This window comes from Haliotis rufescens, unplaced genomic scaffold, assembly GCF_023055435.1.
Source record: "Haliotis rufescens isolate VD_foot unplaced genomic scaffold, xgHalRufe1.0.p SCAF_10, whole genome shotgun sequence".
Lineage (NCBI taxonomy): Eukaryota > Metazoa > Mollusca > Gastropoda > Lepetellida > Haliotidae > Haliotis > Haliotis rufescens.
This window is the reverse complement of record NW_025963780.1, coordinates 1653130-1678574: the sequence shown is the minus strand read 5'-3', so window position 1 is coordinate 1678574 and position 25445 is coordinate 1653130. Positions and strand designations below refer to the sequence as shown.

Here is a 25445-nt window from a genome sequence, read left to right as displayed (position 1 = left end):
TGCATCTTTGGTGAATGACACTCCGATGCCAACAGCCTCACACTCGTCGAATAAGAAGGCTTGCTGTTTCAGACCATCACCTGGCTGTGTTTCGAGATAATACAAGTATGCACACGCGACTGTTCCGTGCCCGTACGTAACGAACGTTTTCATAGGCTGATTCTCAAGTTAGATCAATACTCGCTGACAACACAACTACTCGCGTGTAACACAACTTCTCGCGTATAGCACACCTACTCGCCGATTACACTGCAATGCGTCGAGGCTAGAGATATCGCTGTCTGTTCGGAATGGAAGCGCCAAGGCTAGGCTCTTCGTTATAAGTTCTTTAGCTGGATTAGTTGGCGAGGCAAGGCTTAAGTGCTTCTCTATTCTTGGGATTACTAGTCAGCGGCGTGAATGTAATTTGTGGAGTATATGTGAATGATTTCCCCTCTGGATGTAATCTTGACAGACAACGTGCGTTTTCAGGTATTTATTCTTTCTATACTTTACAAAGAGGATGTTTTTATAGTATGACACAGATAACGGTTCAAATGTAGGTATGTCGTAATATTTTCGTAACCAGCCGCAACGTTTCAGTGTTAGTGCGGCAAGGCCAGTTGCGTTACGTATGAATAATGTCGGTTTGTCAGTGTAGCTCAAACAAAGTTTTACCTTGCCGTTGCATGTGTTTGTGACAGGTGTCACCGGTGGGGCAGGATACACACATTTTCGCTACCACAGGTATCATCACGATGTGATAGTGATTCATAAACACCTGCTTATGATGTAGTCCGAATTGTACAATGGTCTCTCCTTTAGGCAGAGATTTCTCATGATTATGAAATGAATTTTTTCGCTTGTATGTGTATGTGTCAAGAATTATGCCCTAAGGTGTTCAGCCGTAGCGTCATCTACGGAATGACTTTAAAAAGAGGTTAAATTGCGACCTGGAGACTTACCTAAATAAGGTGAGACACCGATTATCCAGGGTTCCGTTTCTGGTGTAGTACGGATTAATGTAAGTCCTTATTAACGAATCACTGGTTGGATGTGATATTGAAAAAAATGTTCATCGACGTCTTCAAAATTGACGGATTAACGGGGTCCTAAATAGCAGGGTGTCACTGTATTATAAAAACTGTTGATCCCACCTGTGTATACAGGTACGTAATCACAGATATAGTGTCATCTGGATATCTGAAACTAACGTGCCATCTTTTGTTAATAGGTCATTCCGTTTGTTGTGAATGAATAGGGACACCATAAGATATTTACAGATTTTATTCATCGTCATCATTTCAAATTAACATTTGGTGAAACATGTATGTTTAATGACAACTTTGTATGGATATCACGTCGCGTATTCTAAAAATACATTTGAGGTGAGGTGAAATTGGGTTTAACGTCGCGCCCAAGATTATTGCACTTATATAGCGACGTGCATGTACGTGTGTGTGTGTGTGGCTGCTTGTACTAGTCCGTACTGATGCCGATTTATAGTGCTGACCTAACTGAGATACCATGCCGCAGTTTAACATGAATACCCCACTCAGACACAGTATTCTGACCAGTCCTTGTTTTAGCCCCTAATGCCGTGCGCCAGACAGGGTAACAACAAATACCATCTTTTAACGTCTTTTGGTATGACGCGGCCGGGGATCGAACCCCGGACCTTCCACTCTCCTGGCGGACGCTCTGCCGCTAGACCACGGAGGCGGTCAAAATACATTTGAAGGCATATCATAATCCATCACAATATGTATTGTCATGAACATATACTTTAAAAAACGTTAACTGCCATAGAAATGTAGCACACTGTGCCATTCGTGAAATACCTATACCAAATATGTCGTTAAAGAGACACTTTTAGATTTATAAGTAGATGTGGCTATTTGTTTCTGGAACCAGTTAGCATCCCATAGACATTAAGTCCAGTCGTCTAAGTTGCCTTAATTTGTTCACCTACTATCTGGGGCTCGACTCCCAGATTGGCCTGATATTGATTGTAGGTTTGTCAGCACCGTGCACCCGTGCTAATGCGTTTCCCAAAGTTCTAAATGTCTGAGACCCGCATCACTTCCTGGTTTCAACCACATCAACATGATTCGCAGTGGTTTTTCTTGAATACTGCGGCGGCGTTAAACCCAGCTCAATGAACGTCTTTCTTGCCTGTGAGTAGTTATCTGCCGTATATGTAGCATGTGAGAGAGTGTGAATGAGCCGAGCGAAGTTTGAAGCGCTAATATGTATAAATATCGAAGAGAGTTTTTGTATTCACTGTCTATCGATCATCATCGGGGAGAATATAGGATAAGAATCCACGACATGCGGATCCTGGCATGATCAAGGGCCACAACTCCATACAGCGAGCTGTGACACGTAAAAACCTCAGGGCCACTCGTGCCCTCTATCACGTAATGGGTCGTAGTGTGTGGTTCTGTGTGTGTATGTGGGTAAATCTATGTTACGTGGTATGAAGACAAGTCCATGTGCATATGGACAAATGGTGGGGTGTTCATACAAACATGGGGGCAGCACGGGTGGCCCAGTCGTCTAAGGCGCCGCGATTCGCTGTGCAGAGTTGCGCCCCTTGGGTACGCCAGAAACCTATGATCGTAGGTTCGAATCCCGGTTCGCCTCGATTATGTTTCTAGGTTTGTCAGCACCATACCCGTGCTCGTGGGTTTCAGCGAAGTGGTAAACGTCTGAGACCTGCATCACTTTGGGCTTTCCTCCCACATTAAGCTGACACGCCGTGATATAACTGGTATACTGTTAAAAGCGGCGTTAAACCCAACTCACTCACTCACTCACACAAACAGATGGTAATATTAATACATGTATCTACATCAGGCAATACTATAACCGTGTTGACTGATGGAACTATAGATGCATCACAATTGTTGATGGCCCGTTGGCAATACACCGATGCAAGTTAACACATCGATATGTAATATCGATATCTAATTGTACTGATAGTATCGATAGATGTAGTGAAATGTAGTAACTCCTGTTGCTTATGATAAGCACTTTTTTTGTAGGCAAATTGTGTCAGTGGCGGGTGCTACCGGTCGAGCAGGACATGCTTACCCTTTTTTGCGAACACCTGGTGTCATCATTGATTTTCAGAGTTCATTCATATAATCAGCTATTTTGCCTTTCACGTTCAATGACGGATAATCGAGACTGGTTATTCTCTGTCTTTGACGTTTTACATTTGCATTGAAGAGACACGTGGTGTCCGAAGACGTTCATGATTTGATATCAAACAATATTCAGAGTGAGTGAGTGAGTATGGTTTTACGCCGCTTTTAGCAATATTCTGGCAATATCACGGCGGGGACACCAGAAATGGGCTTCACACATTTTACCCATGTCGGGAATCGAACCCGGGTCTTCGGTGTGACGAGCGAACGCTTTAACCACTAGGCTACCCGACCGCCTGGACAATATTCTGAGGTTTGAATATTGACTTACGCACTGATATGTGAAATGGTGTCAGAAAAGGCGTTGGTTGGTGGACATAGGGAAAGTTGATATATACTCGTGAGAGGGGGCGTTAGTGGAAATACAGTCGGCAAATGTGGTCGGAAAGAAGTGATAAATGACGGAGAGCAAAGTTGAGTGACAGTATTTCTGATGTAGGGTGGTTTTTCAGATTCGTGTGGAAAGAAATCCCGAAGATTTAGAATTAGTCTTAGACGTTTACCAAGGCAAGGTGCTAACAAACAAGTTCGTAACTCGGGCGAATCTGGGATCCGAACCTGTTAAACTTGAGAGTTAGAAAGTTGAATTGAGTTGTCACATGGGGATAGTCATGATTACTTTAAACAAAGACCCAAAACAGATGTAGGGAGGCAACTTTGGTCACGGATTTATCATAGTACATGTAGATGGATGGCAGATCGTGTTCGAAAGCTTGATCCCCGAGAGTTTCTAGGGCTTCGGCCCTGCCCCAGACTCAAACACAAGTTACACACGGCGTCTCATTTGGCAAGTGACTTTGATCGAAATATGCCTCTTTGCACCCAGCAGGGATAGGATACCCGGTAGGAAAAGATAGTAGTATAGCTGTAATTATTTTGTCTAGCGCCTCTTGTATATTCTCCAGGGTGACTAAGAATGCAATAACTATTACATTGAACACTGATCCAAAGACCGGGGTCATCATGTATGTAATAATGTACCGACATGATCATGGAGTCTGGCGCTTAATAGCTGGATTTATGGTGATGATGATGATGATGATGATGATGATGATGATGATGAGTGTATGGTTGATCCTGGCACAGTCAGGCTGGTTTGGTTCACCATCAGGGCCCTTGCCCCCTCTACACGCAGCCCAGACAGCGAATGGAACTTCTTCCAGAAAGCGCTGCCTAGTCGAAACCGCCCAGAACTTTTCGGAGGGTGTGAAGACTCCCAAACACTGCAGCCTTCTGCATTACCCAGATTGTCAGAAGGGCTGTATTCCTGGTACTCTCCCAATATCAGTCAACAGATTGAGAGGTACCAAACCTAAGGCACCGAGAGCAATGGGGGATGGAACAACTTGGTACTTTGGATGTAAGCGTGACATTTCGAAAGTGAAGTCCGCATATTTGCCATGATTTTCCTGAATCTCGTCGATCACATTAGTGTCAAAAGGGAAAGAAAATACAATGATATAAATGATTTATCAAAAAGGACATTAGTATTGTTTTGCTTGGATATGTCTTAGGCCTAAACTCCAAAGAAATTTGTTTTTATAATTTTCCATGACGCCCTCCACATATTCTGTGTCGCAACTTGGATGGACCTTTGTGTCAAAACCACAAGCATGGCGCAAACGATAATAAAATGATCGAACCACTCCGTCATGTCGCTTCAGATACTATGTTTGAACCAAAGCTGGGCATTCACTGACACTGTCGTATTGAATGCAGCATACGTATAGGTGGCTTTGACTTTATTGCGAGCGAGCGTTCAGCTCTAAACTCAAGATTTTACATTTGTATCTGCCTGAAGTTTGTCTTTGATGTGGGCATTCGGGAGTTTGTCTCTAACCTGTATCTCTAACCTAAATACGTATAGGCCTGCCGTTCCACAACATCAGTCAAATCACTTTTCTTTGGGAAAAGTATTTTTCGTCCTGTGTACCACCAAGGCAGAATATCCCCTGTATCCCCTGAATTATAACAGTGAAGTAATGGTGTTTGGATACAAGAAAACAGTTTCCAATACCGATTTCGAATACCTTCAGGCCCTGGCGCCGTATTAGATTTGGACTTTTGTATTACATTTTTCAGGCAATCAGGTGTAATGAAATGGTGGTCTTATTTTTTCATGTGCAATATTATTGTAATCATCTACCAGTGGTTCCTCGAGGTTATAGTTGCCGTGCACAGACCACCACTGTTCCCCCAAACACCTTTCACCAGAATCTATAGTGAGTCTTTTCTTATCACTGCCATTGGTTTGAATTTTATTGCCCGTATTTTTTTTTCATTTGATTTGAAAAGTTTATTTTGTTTTATGAAATTATTTTTCTTGTTCTACTTTCTTTTTCTTTCTGTCTAAACCTGTGGCTTTAATTTAGAATTTTCTCTTTTTGTTATCTTGTATTTTGATTTCATTTTTTTTTTCAAATTAACTTTGGGCTTTTTTTACATTGATTGCCCACAGGAACGTAATTTCAAGCAAAGTTCTATATATATTGCTTCATTTAGTTATATTTGGAACCAGTTTTTCCGCAGATGATTTTGCTCCCTAATTATAACTGGAAGATGAACATTTGGTTCAGGGGAATACATCCTCTCTTTCTATGCCCACGACGGAGAAGCGTCATCAGGCCATTATTATTATTATTATTATTATTACTTATTTTAAAAAAATATAATATTATTATTATTTTAAATTATTATTATTATTATTATTATTATTATTATTATTATTATTATTATTATTATTATTATTATTTAACCAATTCGAAAAGCGAACGAATAGGGGGGTGAGAGGCTACGATTCGCGAACTTTGGAAAGGGACATTGATACCACGAGGAAGTGACTATAACAGGACACGAGTTGAGGGGGGGAAGAAATACGTTTTGTCAATACAGATTTTGAAATAATTTCCTTGTTCGACATTATCAACACCAGATAATTAATTGTGCCTGCCGGAAAGGGCGAAGTGATAAGGAAGACAGGAGATGTCAGGGTTAAAGTATCAATATTTGCCACGATATGTGTTATCATTCGTATTGGGGGCACGGGTGGCCCAGTCGTCTAAGGCGCCGCGATTCGCTGTGCAGAGTTGCGTCCCTTGGGCACGCCAGAAATCTATGATTGTGGGTTCGAATCCCGGTTCGCCCCGATTATGTTTCTAGGTTTGTCAGCACCATACCCGTGCCCGTGGGTTTCACCGAAGTGGTAAACGTCTGAGACCTGCATCACTTCGGGCTTTCCTCCCACATTCAGCTGACACGCCGTGATATAACCGGAATAGTGTTAAAAGCGGCGTTAAACCCAACTCACTCACTCACTATCATTCGTATTGAACTGTTGTTGAGCAGAGACCAACTGCCGTTCTTTCAGATTGCAAGAACACATTTATGACATCTTTGACCGCTGTTCTGCTAACCCACGTTTGCCTTTACCAATCACAATACCAACGATACCATTGTCTACCAGACCCGTAAAGATCTGGGGTAGAATAGGTTTTCAGCAACCCATGCTTGCCGTATGATTGTCGTAAGAGGCGACTAACGGGATCGGGTGGTCAGGCTCGCTGACTTGGTTGATGCATGTCATCGATCCCAATTGCGTGGATCGATGCTCATGATGTCAATCACTGGATTGTCTGGTCAAGACTCGATTCTATTACAGACCGCTGTCATATAGCTGGAATATTGCTGAGTGCGGCATTAAACAACAAACAAACCATGTACTATGCTGATTCTAACTACTGTTCCCATCCACTACTATATCTGCAACTAAACCTGTTTGCACAACCATTCATTGTCTGCCACTGATCCCATTTCTAATAAACCCGTGAAGACTCCGGGGTAGAACAGGTCTTCAGCTACTCATGCTTGCCGTAAAAGGCGACTATGCTTGTCGTAAGAGGCGACTAACGGGATCGGGTGGTCAGACCCGCTGACTTGGTTGATGCATGTCATCGATCCCAATTGCGTGGATCGATGCTCACGATATCAATCACTGGATTGTCTGGTCCAGACTCGATTATTTACAGACCGCCGTCATATAGCTGGGATATTGCTGAGTGCGGCATTAAACAACAAACCAACCAACCAACTATTTCTAATAACGTCAAGACGTTAACGCCAGAGATTAATCAGTATGTAGTATCTGCCGAAACCGATTCCGTGGTGGAAAAGGCCAAATAGTTATAAAAACTATATGCATTGATCACTAAACATGAGGGATGACACGAAGTGTCAGCGAAAAGGGCACTATGCATGCACTGTGTGCCCTTTGCCCCTTACACTGTTTCTATGAAACGCCAGTACTTTTCCCACACTAAGGGAAAATATATTTTTCAGAATTATCGGAAACGACCTATTGTTTTCCAAACAATGCCCTCTTCCCACCCACGCACCACATGATGTCAAATATTTTGACCCTAACCACAAGCATGTCTGTCACTGACGTTGTCACTGTGTCACCCCCCAAAAAAAACAACAACAAAAAAACAAAACAAAAAAAAAACACAAAAAAAACACACACCCCCCAAAAAACAAACAAACAAAAAAACAAAACAACCTCGACTCTTCCACTGTAAAACAGCCATAATGTGAATCTCTGGCTTTATATCTTGTCGCTGTTAAGTCTGGAATGAAAGGCTCTTCATTGTTACCGGTAGTACATAAAATAATGGCATGTAATCCACTGCCCACATCTTAATACCAGGGGTAGTGCACGTCTCGACAACATGCACGTTTACGTTGACCTTCAACGTGTGTTAATCTGTGGATAAATAACAATTATGACACCGGTTGGTCATCAAGGTGCCCTTTCAACAGAGATGATATTGTTGACGTGGATGTCATCGGCTATAGCAACCAATCAGCGACTGTAGATTTACGACACAAGATATAAGAGCTTTCCTTGTGGACGCTTATCAACCCCACATTTAATCTTTCGTGTTGAAGGATGAACGTCTATAAGATAAACACGTGAACTGTTATCCTTTTCAAATGAATGAAATCGTTAAACGGACAAAAGCCCCAGTCTTCAGGTTCTCTCACTGATGTTTTAAGATGAAAAGTGCGTTTATAATTCCTTCTCTTCGCTGGAGTTTGTTTTATGTTACATGAGCTTTTTTCGTGTATATTCGTTGAGAATGCAGGCTAACTGACCATGTACATTTAATTTGATCTTAATTAGTTTTGTGTGATGTTTACCGTTTGCTACTAACAGCTTATCTTTGGATGTAGAAAAAATAAAAGCGACAAGACCGTTCCAAATCATTGTCTTCAGAATTTGAAAGCCGGTTGTGCCAGTTTTGAGCGCTCAGAACATGAATTTAAGTTTATCTAATTTATGTTAGGGGGCACGGGTGGCCACGTCGTCTAAGGCGCCGCGATTCGCTGTGCAAAGTTTCGTCCCTTGCCAGAAACCTATGATTGTGGGTTCGAATCCCGGGTTCGCCCCGATTATGTTTCTAGGTTTGTCAGCACCATACCCGTGCTCGTGGGTTTCACCGTAATGGTAAACGTCTGAGACCTGCATCACTTCGGGCTTTTCTCCCACATTAAGCTGACACGCCGCGATATAACTGAAATAGTGTTAAAAGCGGCGTTAAACCCAACTCACTCACTCACTCACTAATATATGTTAATGTATGAGACCAGCGTGAAGGTAACAAGATGACAAACGCAGGATATGATTCACTTGGCATTTTATAACCTGCTGCATTCTCTGTCTTAAGTAGTCGGCCAGAGTGAGTGAGTGAGTGAGTTGGGTTTTACGCCGCTTTTAATAGTATTCCAGTTGTATCGCGGCGTGTCAGCTTAATGTGGGAGGAAAACCCGAAGTGATGCAGGTCTCAGACGTTTACCACTTCGGTGAAACCCACGAGCACGGATATGGTGCTGACAAACCTAGAAACATAATCGGGGCGAACCGGGATTCGAACCAACAATCATAGGTTTCTGGCGTGCCCAAGGGACGCAACTCTGCACAGCGAATCGCGGCGCCTTAGACGACTGGGCCACCCGTGCCCCCTAGTCGGCCAGAAGACAGTGATGTTTGCAAATCGGATGCAGATTGGGGTATATATGTAAGGTGGCAATCAATGTAGTACTAGAATTATAGAAACAATTTCCGGATGTCGGAAAGGGGTATTATTGACAATTTCACATTCATAATATTAACAATACACCATTTTGTGTTTTATTCTTCGACTGGGGTGTTATACTTTAAAGCACTCACTGCTTTCTCTATTATAACGGTGATAGGGTAGAATGTATAGCGCTACCCTACCTTCTGTTATAACTGGGCGAAAAGGTAGCTTAATATCATAAAGCATCCACCCGCCACAGCTTCCCTAACATTACCGTGCTCTGAGGTCCGCTAGCGGTTAAAGCGTTCGGTCGTCACGTCGAAAACATTGGTTTATTCCTCATTTTGCGCGTTCTATTGTTGTGACCTGGATGTATTGCAAAACAACGCTTAAAAGCTAATCGCACTCAGTGACCTTCGGAGTAAAGCCCCTGGTCCACACTGTCTTCCCTATTATAACAGGGCGATAGTGCAGCCTAGCGATTTAAACACCTCCCGCATACCGCCTTCTCTGTTATAACAGGGCTATAGGGTAGCCTAGTGATTATAACATCTGCCGCATACTGCCTTCTCTATTATAACAGGGCGATAGGGTAGCCTAGCGATTAAAACACCTGGTCCACACTGTCTTCTCTGTTATTACAGGGCGCACGGGTATCCTAGTGATTAAAACACCTGGTCCACACTGCCTTCTCTGTTATAACAGGGCGATAGGGTAGCCTAGCGATTAAAACACCTGGTCCACACTGTCTTCTCTGTTATAACAGGGCATTAGGGTAGCCTAGCGATTAAAACACCTGGTCCACACTGTCTTCTCCATTATAACAGGGCGATGGGGTAGCCTAGCGATTAAAACACCTGGTCCACACTGTCTTCTCTATTATAACAGGGCGATAGGGTAGCCTAGCGATTAAAACACCTGCCGCATACTGTCTTCTCCATTATAACAGGGCGATGGGGTAGCCTAGCGATTAAAACACCTGGTCCACACTGTCTTCTCTGTTATAACAGGGCGATAGGGTAGCCTAGCGATTAAAACACCTGGTCCATACCGCCTTCTCTGTTATAACAGGGCTATAGGGTAGCCTAGTGATTATAACATCTGCCGCATACTGCCTTCTCTATTATAACAGGGCGATGGGGTAGCCTAGCGATTAAAACACCTGGTCCACACTGCCTTCTCTATTATAACAGGGCGATGGGGTAGCCTAGCGATTAAAACACCTGGTCCACACTGCCTTCTCTATTATAACAGGGCGATGGGGTAGCCTAGCGATTAAAACACCTGGTCCACACTGTCTTCTCTGTTATTACAGGGCGCACGGGTAGCCTAGCGATTAAAACACCTGGTCCATACCGCCTTCTCTGTTATAACAGGGCTATAGGGTAGCCTAGTGATTATAACATCTGCCGCATACTGCCTTCTCTATTATAACAGGGCGATGGGGTAGCCTAGCGATTAAAACACCTGGTCCACACTGCCTTCTCTATTATAACAGGGCGATGGGGTAGCCTAGCGATTAAAACACCTGGTCCACACTGCCTTCTCTATTATAACAGGGCGATGGGGTAGCCTAGCGATTAAAACACCTGGTCCACACTGTCTTCTCTGTTATTACAGGGCGCACGGGTAGCCTAGCGATTAAAACACCTGGTCCACACTGTCTTCTCTGTTATAACAGGGCGATAGGGTAGCCTAGCGATTAAAACACCTGGTCCACACTGTCTTCTCTATTATAACAGGGCGATAGGGTAGCCTAGCGATTAAAACACCTGGTCCACACTGTCTTCTCTGTTATAACAGGGCGATGGGGTAGCCTAGCGATTAAAACACCTGGTCCACACTGCCTTCTCCATTATAACAGGGCGATAGGGTAGCCTAGCGATTAAAACACCTGGTCCACACTGTCTTCTCTGTTATAACAGGGCGATAGGGTAGCCTAGCGATTAAAACACCTGGTCCACACTGTCTTCTCTATTATAACAGGGCGATAGGGTAGCCTAGCGATTAAAACACCTGCCGCATACTGCCTTCTCTGTTATAACAGGGCGATGGGGTAGCCTAGCGATTAAAACACCTGGTCCATACCGCCTTCTCTGTTATAACAGGGCTATAGGGTAGCCTAGTGATTATAACATCTGCCGCATACTGCCTTCTCTATTATAACAGGGCGATGGGGTAGCCTAGCGATTAAAACACCTGGTCCACACTGCCTTCTCTATTATAACAGGGCGATGGGGTAGCCTAGCGATTAAAACACCTGGTCCACACTGTCTTCTCTGTTATTACAGGGCGCACGGGTATCCTAGTGATTAAAACACCTGGTCCATACTGCCTTCTCTGTTATAACAGGGCATTAGGGTAGCCTAGCGATTAAAACACCTGGTCCACACTGTCTTCTCTGTTATAACAGGGCGATAGGGTAGCCTAGCGATTAAAACACCTGGTCCACACTGTCTTCTCTGTTATAACAGGGCGATAGGGTAGCCTAGCGATTAAAACACCTGGTCCACACTGTCTTCTCTGTTATAACAGGGCGATAGGGTAGCCTAGCGATTAAAACACCTGGTCCACACTGTCTTCTCTATTATAACAGGGCGATAGGGTAGCCTAGCGATTAAAACACCTGCCGCATACTGTCTTCTCTGTTATAACAGGGCGATGGGGTAGCCTAGCGATTAAAACACCTGCCGCACACTGTCTTCTCCATTATAACAGGGCGATTGGGTAGCCTAGCGATTAAAACACCTGCCGCATACTGTCTTCTCCATTATAACAGGGCGATGGGGTAGCCTAGCGATTAAAACACCTGCCGCACACTGTCTTCTCCATTATAACAGGGCGATGGGGTAGCCTAGCGATTAAAACACCTGCCGCATACTGTCTTCTCCATTATAACAGGGCGATGGGGTAGCCTAGCGATTAAAACACCTGCCGCACACTGTCTTCTCCATTATAACAGGGCGATGGGGTAGCCTAGCGATTAAAACACCTGCCGCATACTGTCTTCTCCATTATAACAGGGCGATGGGGTAGCCTAGCGATTAAAACACCTGCCGCACACTGTCTTCTCCATTATAACAGGGCGATGGGGTAGCCTAGCGATTAAAACACCTGCCGCATACTGTCTTCTCCATTATAACAGGGCGATGGGGTAGCCTAGCGATTAAAACACCTGCCGCACACTGTCTTCTCCATTATAACAGGGCGATGGGGTAGCCTAGCGATTAAAACACCTGCCGCATACTGTCTTCTCCATTATAACAGGGCGATGGGGTAGCCTAGCGATTAAAACACCTGCCGCATACTGTCTTCTCCATTATAACAGGGCGATGGGGTAGCCTAGCGATTAAAACACCTGCCGCACACTGTCTTCTCCATTATAACAGGGCGATGGGGTAGCCAAGCGATTAAAACACCTGCCGCATACTGTCTTCTCCATTATAACAGGGCGATGGGGTAGCCAAGCGATTAAAACACCTTCCGCATACTGCCTTCTCTATTATAACAGGGCGATAGGGTAGCCTAGCGATTAAAACACCTGGTCCACACTGTCTTCTCTGTTATTACAGGGCGCACGGGTATCCTAGTGATTAAAACACCTGGTCCATACTGCCTTCTCTGTTATAACAGGGCATTAGGGTAGCCTAGCGATTAAAACACCTGGTCCATACTGCCTTCTCTGTTATAACAGGGCGATAGGGTAGCCTAGCGATTAAAACACCTGGTCCACACTGTCTTCTCTATTATAACAGGGCGATGGGGTAGCCTAGCGATTAAAACACCTGGTCCACACTGCCTTCTCTGTTATTACAGGGCGCACGGGTATCCTAGTGATTAAAACACCTGGTCCACACTGCCTTCTCTGTTATAACAGGGCGATGGGGTAGCCAAGCGATTAAAACACCTGCCGCATACTGCCTTCTCTGTTATAACAGGGCGATAGGGTAGCCTAGCGATTAAAACACCTGCCGCATACTGCCTTCTCTGTTATAACAGGGCGATAGGGTAGCCTAGCGATTAAAACACCTGGTCCACACTGCCTTCTCTGTTATAACAGGGCGATGGGGTAGCCTAGCGATTAAAACACCTGGTCCACACTGCCTTCTCTGTTATAACAGGGCGATGGGGTAGCCTAGCGATTAAAACACCTGGTCCACACTGTCTTCTCTGTTATTACAGGGCGCACGGGTAGCCTAGCGATTAAAACACCTGGTCCACACTGCCTTCTCCATTATAACAGGGCGATGGGGTAGCCTAGCGATTAAAACACCTGCCGCACACTGCCTTCTCCATTATAACAGGGCGATGGGGTAGCCTAGCGATTAAAACACCTGCCGCACACTGTCTTCTCCATTATAACAGGGCGATGGGGTAGCCTAGCGATTAAAACACCTGCCGCATACTGTCTTCTCCATTATAACAGGGCGATGGGGTAGCCTAGCGATTAAAACACCTGCCGCACACTGTCTTCTCCATTATAACAGGGCGATGGGGTAGCCTAGCGATTAAAACACCTGCCGCATACTGTCTTCTCCATTATAACAGGGCGATGGGGTAGCCTAGCGATTAAAACACCTGCCGCACACTGTCTTCTCCATTATAACAGGGCGATGGGGTAGCCTAGCGATTAAAACACCTGCCGCATACTGTCTTCTCCATTATAACAGGGCGATGGGGTAGCCTAGCGATTAAAACACCTGCCGCACACTGTCTTCTCCATTATAACAGGGCGATGGGGTAGCCAAGCGATTAAAACACCTGCCGCACACTGTCTTCTCCATTATAACAGGGCGATGGGGTAGCCTAGCGATTAAAACACCTGCCGCACACTGTCTTCTCCATTATAACAGGGCGATGGGGTAGCCAAGCGATTAAAACACCTGCCGCATACTGTCTTCTCCATTATAACAGGGCGATGGGGTAGCCTAGCGATTAAAACACCTGCCGCACACTGTCTTCTCCATTATAACAGGGCGATGGGGTAGCCTAGCGATTAAAACACCTGCCGCACACTGTCTTCTCCATTATAACAGGGCGATGGGGTAGCCTAGCGATTAAAACACCTGCCGCATACTGTCTTCTCCATTATAACAGGGCGATGGGGTAGCCTAGCGATTAAAACACCTGCCGCACACTGTCTTCTCCATTATAACAGGGCGATGGGGTAGCCTAGCGATTAAAACACCTGCCGCATACTGTCTTCTCCATTATAACAGGGCGATGGGGTAGCCTAGCGATTAAAACACCTGCCGCACACTGTCTTCTCCATTATAACAGGGCGATGGGGTAGCCTAGCGATTAAAACACCTGCCGCATACTGTCTTCTCCATTATAACAGGGCGATGGGGTAGCCTAGCGATTAAAACACCTGCCGCACACTGTCTTCTCCATTATAACAGGGCGATGGGGTAGCCTAGCGATTAAAACACCTGCCGCATACTGTCTTCTCCATTATAACAGGGCGATGGGGTAGCCTAGCGATTAAAACACCTGCCGCACACTGTCTTCTCCATTATAACAGGGCGATGGGGTAGCCTAGCGATTAAAACACCTGCCGCATACTGTCTTCTCCATTATAACAGGGCGATGGGGTAGCCTAGCGATTAAAACACCTGCCGCACACTGTCTTCTCCATTATAACAGGGCGATGGGGTAGCCTAGCGATTAAAACACCTGCCGCACACTGTCTTCTCCATTATAACAGGGCGATGGGGTAGCCTAGCGATTAAAACACCTGCCGCATACTGTCTTCTCCATTATAACAGGGCGATGGGGTAGCCTAGCGATTAAAACACCTGCCGCACACTGTCTTCTCCATTATAACAGGGCGATGGGGTAGCCTAGCGATTAAAACACCTGCCGCACACTGTCTTCTCCATTATAACAGGGCGATGGGGTAGCCAAGCGATTAAAACACCTGCCGCATACTGTCTTCTCCATTATAACAGGGCGATGGGGTAGCCTAGCGATTAAAACACCTGCCGCACACTGTCTTCTCCATTATAACAGGGCGATGGGGTAGCCTAGCGATTAAAACACCTGCCGCACACTGTCTTCTCCATTATAACAGGGCGATGGGGTAGCCTAGCGATTAAAACACCTGCCGCATACTGTCTTCTCCATTATAACAGGGCGATGGGGTAGCCTAGCGATTAAAACACCTGCCGCACACTGTCTTCTCCATTATAACAGGGCGATGGGGTAGCCTAGCGATTAAAACACCTGCCGCATACTGTCTTCTCCATTATAACAGGGCGATGGGGTAGCCTAGCGATTAAAACACCTGCCGCACACTGTCTTCTCCATTATAACAGGGCGATGGGGTAGCCTAGCGATTAAAACACCTGGTCCACACTGTCTTCTCCATTATAACAGGGCGATGGGGTAGCCTAGCGATTAAAACACCTGCCGCATACTGTCTTCTCCATTATAACAGGGCGATGGGGTAGCCTAGCGATTAAAACACCTGCCGCACACTGTCTTCTCCATTATAACAGGGCGATGGGGTAGCCTAGCGATTAAAACACCTGCCGCACACTGTCTTCTCCATTATAACAGGGCGATGGGGTAGCCAAGCGATTAAAACACCTGCCGCATACTGTCTTCTCCATTATAACAGGGCGATGGGGTAGCCTAGCGATTAAAACACCTGGTCCACACTGCCTTCTCTGTTATAACAGGGCGATGGGGTAGCCTAGCGATTAAAACACCTGGTCCATACTGCCTTCTCCATTATAACAGGGCGATGGGGTAGCCTAGCGATTAAAACACCTGGTCCACACTGTCTTCTCTGTTATAACAGGGCGATGGGGTAGCCTAGCGATTAAAACACCTGCCGCACACTGTCTTCTCTGTTATAACAGGGCGATGGGGTAGCCTAGCGATTAAAACACCTGGTCCACACTGTCTTCTCCATTATAACAGGGCGATGGGGTAGCCTAGCGATTAAAACACCTGCCGCACACTGTCTTCTCCATTATAACAGGGCGATGGGGTAGCCTAGCGATTAAAACACCTGGTCCACACTGCCTTCTCTATTATAACAGGGCGATGGGGTAGCCTAGCGATTAAAACACCTGGTCCACACTGTCTTCTCCATTATAACAGGGCGATGGGGTAGCCTAGCGATTAAAACACCTGGTCCACACTGTCTTCTCCATTATAACAGGGCGATGGGGTAGCCTAGCGATTAAAACACCTGGTCCATACTGCCTTCTCCATTATAACAGGGCGATGGGGTAGCCTAGCGATTAAAACACCTGCCGCATACTGCCTTCTCTATTATAACAGGGCGATGGGGTAGCCTAGCGATTAAAACACCTGGTCCACACTGTCTTCTCTGTTATAAGAGGGCGAACGGGTAGCCTAGCGATTAAAACACCTGCTCCACGCTGCCTTCTCCATTATAACAGGGCGACAGGGTAGCCTAGCGATTAAAACACCTGCCGCATACTGCCTTCTCTATTATAACAGAGCGATAGGGTAGCCTAGCGATTAAAACACCTGCCGTACACTACCTTCTCTTTTATAACAAGCCGATAGGGTAGCCTAGTGATTGAAACACCCGCCACAAACTGTCATCTCTATTATAACAGGGCGATAGTGTAGCCTATTGATTAAAACACCTGCTACACACTGTCTTCTCTATTATAACAGGGCGAAAGGGTCGGGTCGCCTTGCGATTAAAACACCTGGTCCACACTGCCTTCTCAAAAAAATTATGCTAATTAAAAGTGAGTTCAATCTTACTCCACTTACTTAATGTTTACTACATTGTGCTGAGAGTTAGAACTTTACTGTGCGCTCTCTCTCCCTCTCTCTCTCTCTCTCTCTCTCTTTCTCTCTCTTTTTCTTTCTCTCTCTCACTTTTCTCCCTCTCACTTTTCTCTCTTTCTCTCTCTCTCTCTCTCTCTCTCTCTCTCTCTCTCTCTCTCTCTCTCTCTCTCTCTCTCTCTCTCTCTCTCTCTCTCTCTCTCTCTCAATGAAATCATATAAGTGCCTGCAAAATGATAGATATGCCTTCCAGCTGGATTGCCTTGATTTCTCGACACAATAGATGCTTCGTGATAATTGAGACCGCTTGATTTCAAAAAACAGAATGTGGACAAGTGACCAAACCAAATCGAAGTTGCTCTGATTAATAAGCAGCCAGGTACTAAAGTAAAATTACATTATATTCATTAGCATTATAATCTGATGGGCAACAGAAGGTATACCGAGGCTTTTTTTATGTAATTGAACATTAAAGGAACTGTTGTTAAGTTTGATTATGTCTGTTTAACCATCACTCTTTCCTGCAACAGCTTGTAAACGTAATCTGTGGCTGGGTAAATATCTTTTCGTAAAACTCAATTGATTCAAAACTGGGGTAAGAAATTAATTTGTAACCACATGAGCTCTGACATCTTTGAAATATTGTAATTTTTTGCCAAAGATAGCATATTTTCCAGGTTAGGATTTCTGTGGTACCCATCAGCAGGTGTGTAGTTTGCGGTTTTTTTTTTAAATTTTAAAAGTTTTAAATCAAATTATATTTTTTAAAAATCATGTAGAAATATTTTGTGAGTTCTGACTAAGCGCCAGTACAGATAAATTTTGGTATATAACATCTCCAACCTAAGATAATTTCAACTGAAAATCAAACATATGATTATATCAAATCAGAGATATATTTTCAGTCGTTCCTCAGTATATATAATACTCCAATAATATATAAAACAGCGTAATTGCTTATGATAAGCAAAACACTGCAACACATGGCCATCCATTAATATAAGTATTTCGTACGTATATGTGCACGTATGTGTAAGTGTACGCATGGATGTCGTATTTAAACAACATTTGAAGTACAAGCAGAAGTTGTCAATAAATTATTTTAATAACAATGATGTCAGTGTATCACATTACAAGTTTGTAGTTAAATGCATTTCAAACATATTTTGTTTCAGTTGGATTATAAGTAATGATTTTGTCAATAGTGTTTCAATTCAATGAACGTTTTTTGTACCGAATAAGTAAAAAACTTAATGTCAAATCTATTTTTTTTCCAGTGATGGTATTGAACAACTGTTTCAGCGGTTACATTGTATTCTCTTACTTCCTGCACATGAACATGTACGTGTGGGGGTTGATTTAAGTAGGTGGGTAGGTGGACATGTACGGTGTTGCCATATATTGGACACATGATTCTGCCACAACCCACACATTTTTGATTCGAGACTTGTTTGTTTCTATAGCTATAAAAAGTGAAATGTCATTGCCTTTTTCATTACTGTGTTTTTTTTTCACTTTCTGTTTGTTTTATGTTGAGGATTTATATGGAACATACATTTAAACTATAAGTCATCATCGGGTATATAAAATAAGTCCTACATCGCGAAGAGGCGTGAACGTTGTTGATAGATGTTTATATTGTCGAACATGGAATATGACTAAGTTTCAATGTGATTTAACTGTCTTTAACTAGCTTAAATAACAAATAACATCGTCCGTCCCAAATGGGATTTGGGTACTCGGTTACTCCATAGAACCCTCAAATCTGGAGACACATACTGTTTATCTCCTAAATGAAACAGGCCCTGGAACTGACATGACGTCACACACGTCATTGTGACGCAATCGATATGTCGTCACAGTCGACCACAGAGAAGAGCCTAAAGACAAGTTCTCTGTTCCGTCTCGTATATCGTGTTTTAAAAAATATACTGCATATTACCAAAGATGTACTAGTGCAGAAACTGCAAAGCTGCTTTTTGTAATCTTAAAATACTGCGATGGAAAAACTTTTCTATAGATAAAAGCCGCACGATTGTTTCACTCAGAGATGGATATATTGATTCGAAACCTACTTGATCAGTCAGAATCGATAAGCTGGTGGAATAAATAATGTAAACATTGAACAAATATAGTGATCAATTCATATAATTGTCGCCGCCTCCGTGGTCTTGTGGTAGAGCGTCCGCCCGGAGAGCGGAAGGTCCGGGGTTCGATCCCCGGCCGCGTCATACCTAAAGACGTTAAAAGATGATACTTGTTGTTACCCTGTCTGGCGCTCGGCATTAAGGGGCTAAAACAAGGACTGGTCGGCTCGGAGTCAGTATACTGTGTCTGAATGGGGGATTCATGTTAAACTGCGGCATGGTATCTCAGTGAGCTAGCACTATAAATCGGCATCAGTCCGGACTAGTACAAGCAGCCACACACACACGTGCATGCACGTCGCTATATAAGTGCAATAATCTTGGACGCGACGTTAAACCCAATTTCACCTCACCCCACCATCATATAATTGTCACTGTACTGTGTTGCCTTTTGCGACCAAAGAAATGTGTTTCGGAGCATAATCAAGACATCTTCTGAGAGTGAGAAAGCACAAGACATCAGGGTAATATATTTCCCTTACATGCCGTGCCAGGATCGAATGGTCGGTGTTCGAATCCATTAACCATCTTCGTGTGGTGGATTCAGCAAATTTGCGAATGCCGACGAGTTTCCCTATCACATCCGACACGTGAAGATCCGGGGTAGAATAGGTCTTCAGCAACCCATGCTTGCCGTAAAAGGCGACTATGCTTGTCGTAAGAGGCGACTAACGGGATCGGGTGGTCAGGCTCGCACGTCATCAATCCCAATTGCGTGGATTGATGGTCATGATGTCAATCACTGGATTGTCTGGTCCAGACTCGATTATTAACAGACCGCCGTCATATAGCTTGAATATTGCTGAGTGCGGCGTCAAACGAGAAACCAACCAACCAACCCTTTCACATCAAGCAAACAAGCAAGCAAGCAATGGCAACTGAAATACTGTTCCAAACGGTATTAAACTCTTCACATTCGTTTTACTGCAAAAACGCATAAAACTCTCTCCCACATAAACTCCCTCATACTGTGACCGATGTATTGACAAGTATCTCACTGCAACCTAAGGTCACGATTTTAAACGCGATTTCTCAAAACACAACGTTAACGTTAGGAACCATGTTATTCGAAAAGAAAAAAATAACCGTTGCCTCCGGCTCAGTTACCACGATTGATTCCCCTTGTATTGCTACGGGGGGAACAAATATTGAAATTTGGCCAATACCCAGAACAAATAATACCCACCTCTAAGTGTTACAGGCTGAATGTTTGTCTTGATATTTTCACAATGTTTAAAGCGTCTGGAACAGGTTTTCCGTGTACATAATATCCCTGCCGGGGACCAAGGGAGTGGAGACAACCATGGACCTTACCTCATTTGTCAATACAAACTCTTCTTGCTATTGGAGTGATTGGTGAACAAGCTTGTCATATTAGTCTCACGGGGGCATTTGTTTCCAGTAATTAACAACATAATGGCCCTTGTCATGACGTGAAGCTTTATTTGTTCAAACAAACAGGTGGCTTGTTCACATGTCCTTACCGCTACGGGGACCGGATTCTAACATCCCTGTGATAATAACCTTTATATAGTTCTGTCTTAATGTTCTTACGATAAATAACCTTTGTAACGTTTTTCCTTGAATGTTTTTTTATTCCTATGCCATATAACCTATGTGACGATTCAGTTTATAGTCTTATGTTAAAAAGTCTGTAATACTATTATGTTTTCTTCCTGTATTCTTTAGGGGGCACGGGTGGCCCAGTCGTCTAAGGCGCCGCGATTCGCTGTGCAGAGTTGCGTCCCTTGGTCACAGAAACCTATGATTGTGGGTTCGAATCCCAGTTCTCCCCGTTATGTTTCTAGGTTTGTCAGCACCATACCCGTGCTCGTGGGTTTCACCGAAGTGGTAAACGTCTGGGACCTGCATTACCTCGGGCTTTCCTCCCACATTAAGCTGACACGCTGTGATATAACTGGAATACTGTTAAAAGCGGCGTTAAACCCAACTCACTCACTAACATACGACACTTACCTACGACAGGTGTGGGTGTGTTGCTGACAAACCTAGAAACATAATCGGGGAGAACCGGGATTCGAACCCACAATCATAGGTTTCTTGCGGGATGCAACTCTGCACAGCGAATTGCGGCGCCTTAGACGACTGGGCCACCCGTGCCCCCTTAAGAATAGAGGAAGAAAACATAATACAGACTTTTTAACATAAGACTATAAACTGAATCGTCACATAGGTTAGTATTTTTTGTGGTGAGACTTGATATTCTTTCGCTGAAAAATAACCCAGTTACTATTTAAATCTTAACGATAAGCCCAAATATTATTTTCCAAAATCTCTTGCACCAATGTATTTTGTGTTGCCGACATTTTACCCTAAGAGTATTAAATGGTGGTCCATAGGATTACAGCTGGAATATATTGAACCACATGCAACAATTATGGCCGACGTTGTCCAATAACCCGCGTCTTAAAGAGCTGATAAAAACAGTATATTGTCTCCTTGACCTAGTGTAGCATGTAGGAATCACCATGTTATTACATGTTGTGTGTTGAGATTAATGGCTAGAGTTTTCTTCGTGCTGTAAACGTACAGCCTCCATATGGGTCCTCTCCTGACTCCCCAGAAACAGCCTGCTATATCTCTGGCTACGTGACGGTTAGATTAAAAAAAACAACAAAACAATTCACCTGTGTGTAATGTTGTTGTTTTTTTAATTTGTTTTTTTTACAATATAAATTTTTTTTTTCTTTTGACATCATTTATTCATGTTGATTGTCCACGATTTCAGAACACGAAATATAAACATAACATTGTTCCTCCTCTAGATGAGTGAGTGAATGTTGTTTTAGGCCGTTTGTAACAATGATTTTGCACAAATGTTACTGTTTTCGTAGATTAGCCATTTGTTATGTGTTCATTTTGAAACTATCATATTTAGATCTATGCATAAGGATTCAGTGTCAAAAGGTGTCTTATAAATTACGGTGATGATTGGTGATTGACTATGTTGAAGTGATTTATTGATGTAGATGATTCATGATCAGTGATATTTGATGATTGAATATTATGATGGCGATGACTGGTGCTGGCTGAAATATAATTATAATTGTAATTGATCATGAAGCAATGATTGGTTGGTTTGTTTGTTGTTTAACGCCACACATAGGAATATTGCAGCTATATGACGGCGGTCTGTAAATAATCGAGTCTGGACCAGACAATCCAGTGATTGATATCGTGAGCATCGATCCTTGCAATTGGGATACGATGACATGCATCAACCAAGTCAGCGAGTCTGACCCTCCGACCCCGTTAGTCGCCTCTTATGACAAGCATAGTCGCCTTTTACAGCAAGCATGGGTTGTTGAAGACCTATTCTACCCCGGATCTTAACGGGTCGAAGTAATGGTTGATTAGTGGTGCTTGTGAATGATTGACAACTATGATAGTAATGATTGGTCATGATGATTGACGAGTACTTCAAATAGCTCAAAATGACATGACTTCTATATTTATTTTCAAGGATCGTAGGTGCAATGTATGTCAAAAGGATTTAATTGTAAATGATTTCCTGGCATTTGATTGGCTGACAAAGCATTTTCTTTTCCGTTAGTTAAGCGTGAAAGATGTTTTGTGTTACTGAGTTGAAACGATGACTTTGTCACTGATTTCCTGACAGTGTCTCCAGTTTGTTTGTGTTCATGACTGAATAAGCAGTCTTTAAAGTAATAACCTTGACTTTTTTATTTGTAAGATGGCTATATTGTGAGGTGAGGTGAAATTGGGTTTTACGTCGCGTCCAAGATTATTGCACTTATAAAGCGACTTTCATGTACGTGTGTGTGTGTGTGTTTGTGTGTGTGGCTGCTTGTACTAGTCTGGACTATTGCCGATTTTATTGCTACCTCACTGAGATACCATGCCGCAGTATACTGACTCCGAGCCGACCAGTCCTTGTTTTAGCCCTTAATGCCGAGCGCCAGACAGGGTAACAACAAGTACCATCTTTTAACGTCTTTTGGTATGACGTGGCCTGGGATTGAACCCCGGACCTTCCGCTCTCCGGGCGGACGCTCTACCTCTAGACCACTGAGGCGGTCAGATTGCTATATTGCCTAATTAATATATTTTTACACAGCGTATTCTTCCATAAACGCCCAAAACATATTTCTTAAATAACACCACTTTTACCTTTAAAAATACCTCAATAACTAAGCAGTTGTTTCGACCCCTACCAGCAGACATACTGAACAAGGTCTTGCACAATGGAATGACGTGTGTTATGTTCTGTGTTTGTCGATGACGTCACACATTTTCATATCGCCCACCGCAAAGCCCAAAATACATCCAAGCTTTCTAGCAGTATATGTTTGAGTGTACGTGTTGTCCACACAAAGCCGTCATTACCGGGTTTAGGTATAGCAGTTTACGTTGATCGTGGGACAGCTCGTCTCGGGTACTGCAGACGTATGTGAAAAGTTCTTATCACCTTCAAAACACGAAAACGTTGCGTTTTTGTCACCTGCGGTTACCGTTTTTTATCGTTAAACTTTCATCATTCAACAAAGAAATATCATATCAAAATGCTTCCCTATTGACATAAGAAGGTTCAATATATACTATATCTCTATTCCTTTTAAGAAGGGTTTTTATAGTGTTTTATACTTTTGTAAATATTCTCATAAATAACAATCATGAAAAGCATAGCGCGAAAATAGATAATTTCCGTTTGAACAAATATTGGTTGTCAACGCAAAGCAATTCAATAATTATTGCTGTTACAAAGGTGATGCATGTCATTCTCTTTAAGGGACGTGCAGGCAATATTGTCGGTCGATGTATTTGACTAGGTATTTTATCAATAAGCGTCAAGTGGAGGATCCAAGCTGAATTTATTCATTTAACCATATGGATGGGGGAATGTGCCGTTAATTCGGACAAAGGAATCAGGTTTTAGCAGAGCTTTCTTATCATTATGGATAGGCTTTCTATTTCGCTTGTACTTTAATGCATACCTTACAGAAAGGTATTATTCATACAATTCCAACCAATAACATAACCATCCTTACCCCAGGCGCTTTTGACACAGCTTCTTAGCTAGTCGTACGAGCATTACTAGTGCATTCCCACGGCACGTATTGCTTATATCGTTATACTGCGAAAGTCACTGATAAGACTGTATCTTCACCTAACGTCATAATCGATACTGTCGATATCAAAATGTTTACTTTTTCTACAATTTCAGGACTTTCAACGTATACTGATCTTTCTTTAGGCATTGTTCCCTTATTGATGAATCCTCTCTTATTGCTGAGTGTTCTCATGTATGTAGCTTTGACGAACCTTTTGAATTTGAATTTGAAAATTGGCTTTATTAATCGCAGGCATGTTATAGTGATTTCTAATCTATGATGGACTACAAGGGTACTGAGGGTCATATTTGCTACACGCTTTATGTTACATGCTACATGCTACCTCTAAATGCTACCTGATACTTGCTACACGCAACATATTGCAAGCTACCTGCTATACGTTGTTGCTTGCTACCTGCTACATGCAACTTCTATACGCTACACCATACACGCCAATGCTACATGCAACAGGCTACATAATACACGCAACACGCGAGCTACTACATGCTACATGCAACACGTGACATACTACATGCTACATACAATTTCTATACGCTACACCATACACGCTAATGCTACATGCAACACGCTTCATACTACATGCTACATGCAACACGCTACATACTACATGTTACTTGCTACACGCTACATGTTACAAGCTACATGCCACTGCTATTTGCTACCTGCTACACGATGTTACTTGCCACTTGCTACCTGCTACCTACTATTTCTACACGCTACATGCTACACACTACACGCTATTGCTACATGCAACACGCTACATACTACATGTTACATGCCCCATGGCACACGCCACACGTTACATACTACATGTTACATGCCACACGCCACACGTTACATCCTACATGTTACATGCTACATGCTACATGCAACACGCTACATACTACATGCTACATGCAACACGCTACATACTACATGCTACATGCAACACGCTACATACTACATGCAACACGCTACATACCACACGCTACATGCTACATGCAACACGCTACACTTTACATGCTAATGCAAAATGCTACATGCAACGTGCTATATACTACATACTACATGCTACTTGATACACGCGACATACTACATGCTACATGCCACTGTTATTTGCTACATTCTACATGCAACACGTTACATACTATATGCAACATG

General features: G+C 43.4%; 1 protein-coding gene across 1 annotated transcript in view; it reads left to right on the top strand.

The window, feature by feature from the left end:
• The first annotated feature begins 216 nt into the window (after positions 1–216).
• The window catches only part of LOC124145472 (parathyroid hormone/parathyroid hormone-related peptide receptor-like), an 87551-nt gene continuing 62322 nt past the window's right edge, over positions 217–25445 (top strand). The window contains exon 1 of the mRNA XM_046515247.2: positions 217–471. The gene's annotated coding sequence lies outside the window, so the exon portion shown is untranslated. The remainder of the gene's footprint in view (positions 472–25445) is intronic.